A 4,358-nucleotide genomic window follows, 5' to 3' on the forward strand; every position below is an offset into this window, starting at 1 on the left:
GCAGCTCTCTCTCTCTCTCTCTCTCTCTCTCTCTCTCAAATTGCTTTATATCCACTTTTTATCGTAATTTTCTTGTCTTTAACCTCTTCTCTCTCTCCTTTTTCTTCTTTTTCCTCCCCTTTTTCTTTCCCTTTTCCTTTCCTTTTTTTTTCTTTTTTTCCCTTTTTGTTTTCTTTTTTCTTTTTCTTTCTCTTTTTTCTTTCTCTTTTTCACTTTCTCTTTTTCTTTCTCTTTCTTTTTCTCTTTTTCTTTTCCTTTTTCTCTTTTCCTTTTTCTCTTTTTCTTTCTCACTTTTTCTTTCTCTCTCTCTCTCTCTCTCATAACTCCGCACGGTTTTTCCAGGTAACTTAATTTGAAGGTCGTAAGGTATAGGCGTAACGATCACCTTCCTGTTGTTCTTGTTTTACTTGTGTGTTTCCATTGTGTTCTGAATATACATGTGTTGCTGGTTGTTGTTGTTTTTGTGTAGTGTTGTTAGTGTTGTTGTTGGTTTGTGTTGCAAGTTTATTGGTTATTTTTTTATATATATTTCGTGTTTGTCACTTACGCTTTATTATTTCTCTCTTCATCAACTGTTTCCTTCCATTCCTTTCATTCTTTCCTATCTCGTGTTCCTTTTCTATTACTGTAACTCCTTTCGTATTTCTTTCTCAATTTCTCTTTCTCTCTTCATCAACTACTTCCCTTTGTTTCTTTTGTTCTTTTGTGTTTTGTGTTGTTTTGCATGTGTTGCGGTGTTGCGGTGTTACTAGTTGGCTGTTACGGTGTTGTGTTGCTCGTGTTGTGATCCTCATTTGGTGTTCTTGTATCCTAATGTTTCTCGTGTGTTGTGTTTCTTCTTTACTCCTGTGGTCATGTTTCCTGTTGTTACTCGTGTGTTGCGTTGTGTTGCTAGTTTACTCTTATGGTGTTGTTTCCTGTTCCTGTTCTTGTTTCCTGGTACTCGTGTGTTGTCAAGTTGTGTTGCAAGTTGCTGGTGGTGTTTAATGGTTTAGTGTTGCGTTGCTGGTGTGCTGTGTCGTGTCACTATAGTTTATTCGTGGTGTGTTGCAAGTTTAGTGGTTTGCCAAACGTGGGTTGTGTTGTGTTGTATTGCTTTGTTGTGTTGCTCGTTGACTCTTGTGGTAGTGTTACTGGGTTAGTGTTGTTTTTACATACGAGTATATACAAATAAATACATACATGACAATCTGCTGGGGTGACAAGATACAGGTTGGAGTCACAGATTATGAAAGAAACACAAGAACTTCCTTCACCTTTAGTATTCTTAAGAGACCATAAACAAAACAAAAGGTAAAGGTGATCCATTTTGCTGTGTGTTGATACGTTGTTCCTTGTCCGTCATTGTGTCGGCGTGTTTGTGCGTGTTTGAGTCACGGAAAATGAAACACAATGACATACTTCATCTTTATAATTAATCTTTAGAGATCAATAACAGAACGAAAGATGAAGGAGACCCATTCATGCATTGTTCCTTGTCCGTGCCTGTGTTAGCGTGTTTGTGCGTGTTTGAGTCACAGAAAATTAAACACAAGGACTTATTTCACCTTTATGTTTCATTCTTAGAGATCATAAACATAACAAACGATAAACGAGAGCCATTCAGTTACGTCTTGATGCGTTGTTCCTTGTCCGTGCTTGTGTCCGCGTTTGAGCATGTTTGAGTCACCGAAAATGAAACACAAGGACTAACTTCTTTATATTTCATTCTTATGGGCTTATTTTAAAACATTTCATCGCCCAACTTCACATATTTGTCAAGGCTTTCGTAGGAGTGTGGGACATTTCCAGGAGTAATTATATGACCCTGGTGGTAGTGTGACCCATCTTCTGTGCCCTGAACCTAAAAAAACACTCATTAGAACCCGACTGATCGTCTCTTTGACCTTTAGGAATACCTTATGTGAGAAGCGAAAGTGTCTTATAATACCGGCCTTTGAGATCAATAACAGAACACACGATGAAGGAAACCCATTTAGTTGTGTCGCCGCGTCCTTCACCTCCGTTGGCCAGGTCACTCTGAAGCCGCACTCACATTCTTCTCCCTGTCCGTTAAACCTGTGGATTTTTTTTTTACAGCAAGGGAGGAAGCTCAGGGACTTAAAAAAAAACAGTCTGCTAGGCGCTGCTCCCGCAAAAGAAAAAGAATGAAACCAGAAAAGAGGTCAGTTTCAGAAAGAGAGGTGTCAATATACTTGAAAAAATATGGTTTCCGTTATAAAAAAGATAAAAAAAAGTGAAGAAAAGGAGAAATTTAGTAAGAAAAAGAAAACCACTGCTACTGTCATTAAAGCTCATGGCGTACGCTTCCACTCACTTTTCACTAGGCGGTGGCTGAGTGGTTAGTGTGCGGGCCCCGCATTAACCGCGTTCTGGACGACGCGGGTTCGAATACGCCGCTACCACTTGGGATTCTTCAGTCACCGCCGAGTGGCCTAAAGCTACCCACATGCTGTCCTGAAGACCACTCATCAACCCGGACTCTAGAAGAACCGTTCAAGTAAATCAAGAATGAGCTCCGGGGGGCAGCATGAGCCAAGAATAGATGGCGCCACTATAAACACTTACCTGCGCCACGACGGGGTTAGGGCTGACCACCTGGCCCCTGAAGAAGGCCTACCGGCGAAATAGGCTGGCACGTAAAAATGAAAAGAAAAAAACAATGATACATATACGAAAAAATATTCTCTTATACGTCTTCATCTATTTTTCATTCCGTTTCCTCCCTCGTTCACTCCCACCATTTCCTCCCTCGTTCACTCCCACCGTTTCCTCCCTCGTTCACTCCCACCGTTTCCTCCCTCGTTCACTCCCACCGTTTCCTCCCTCGTTCACTCCCACCGTTTCCTCCCTCGTTCACTCCCACCGTTTCCTCCCTCGTTCACTCCCACCATTTCCTCCCTCGTTCACTCCCACCATTTCCTCCCTCGTTCACTCTCACCGTTTCCTCCCTCGTTCACTCCCACCATTTCCTCCCTCGTTCACTCCCACCGTTTCCTCCCTCGTTCACTCCCGTTTTGTTCACTGGGCGTAATTTCCCGGTAGTCACTTAAAGGGAACAGAAGCAAGCGGGGTTGAATATTCCCTATAAATACAAATAATAGCAAACACTTTTTTTCTATACTTTTAAGCCTCTCGCCCAGTTCCCATCTCCTCCTCTCCCTTATTGCTTCCTTTTACATACTCTCCTAACAGACATTTGTACAGTAAGAACGCAAAGGAGGACTGAATAAGTGAACAAATATATGCAAGTCTTTTTATAGTTAATTTTCTCTTTCCTTCTGTTCCTTTCCTGCTTACTCCCATCATCCTCTCTTCACGTAATTTCCTGCCAGAGATTTGAAAAGGAAAGTGAGCAAAAGGGGGTTGAGGACACTTTAGGAATACAAGAACATATATATTGTTCTATAATAATGAATCTTTTCCCTTTCTTTTATTTCCTTCCTCCTTCATTTCCATACTAATGTCATGTAAGAGGGTTCAATACACTTTAGAAATACAAGCACATACTTTTTCTTCTATAATTATGAACCATTTTCTTTTACTTCCTTCCTCCTTCACTCTCATCTTCCTTCACTTTACACATTTTTCTGGTAGATATTTAAAGGGAAAGTAAGGTAAGGGTGATTGAAGACACTTTAGAAATACAAGTACACATTTCTTTCTGTAACTATTGACCCCTTTCTTTCTTTTTCCTTCCTCCTTCACTCCAATACTACTTCCCTTCATATCATACTTTCCTGTCAGATATTTAAAAAGGAAGGTAAACGAAGGGAGGTTGAGAACACTTGAGGAATACAAGTAAATATATTTCTTCTATAATCAACCTTTTTTTATTAACCTCTTCCTTTTATTTCCCTTCTCTGCCATTCCCATACTACTTCACTTCATATTATACTTCCCTCTAGATAGTTAATGTAAAGGATTTAAACTTATATAGAGGGTGGAAGCGTATATGAATGGTCGAAGTTTGTATGTAAAGGTTCTAAGAGTATTTATAAAGAGGATCGAAGAGTATTTATAAAGGATTGAAGCCTATGTATTAAAAGGGGAAAAGAGCAAAGGGTGTTAAATACTTTAAGATTACATATAAATCCATTTAAGTGTTTTCTTTAGGTCGTTCCCTCTTTCCTTCTGGGTCCTCCTTCACCTACTTCCATGTCCCTAGCTTCTTACACTCAAGAAATACTAACAAATATTCTTTTTCTGTACTTACTAACCTTCTTTTACTTCCAATTCCTCAATCCTCCACTCCACCCCAATACTACGTCACTTCATACACTTTCCTTCCATTGTAAAGAAATTTGATTGTAAATAAAAAAAATAAAAAGAAAAACAGGAAAAGAAAGAAGGAAGAA

The sequence above is a fragment of the Eriocheir sinensis genome, chromosome 42 (assembly GCF_024679095.1).
Source record: "Eriocheir sinensis breed Jianghai 21 chromosome 42, ASM2467909v1, whole genome shotgun sequence".
Taxonomy (NCBI): Eukaryota; Metazoa; Arthropoda; class Malacostraca; order Decapoda; family Varunidae; genus Eriocheir; species Eriocheir sinensis.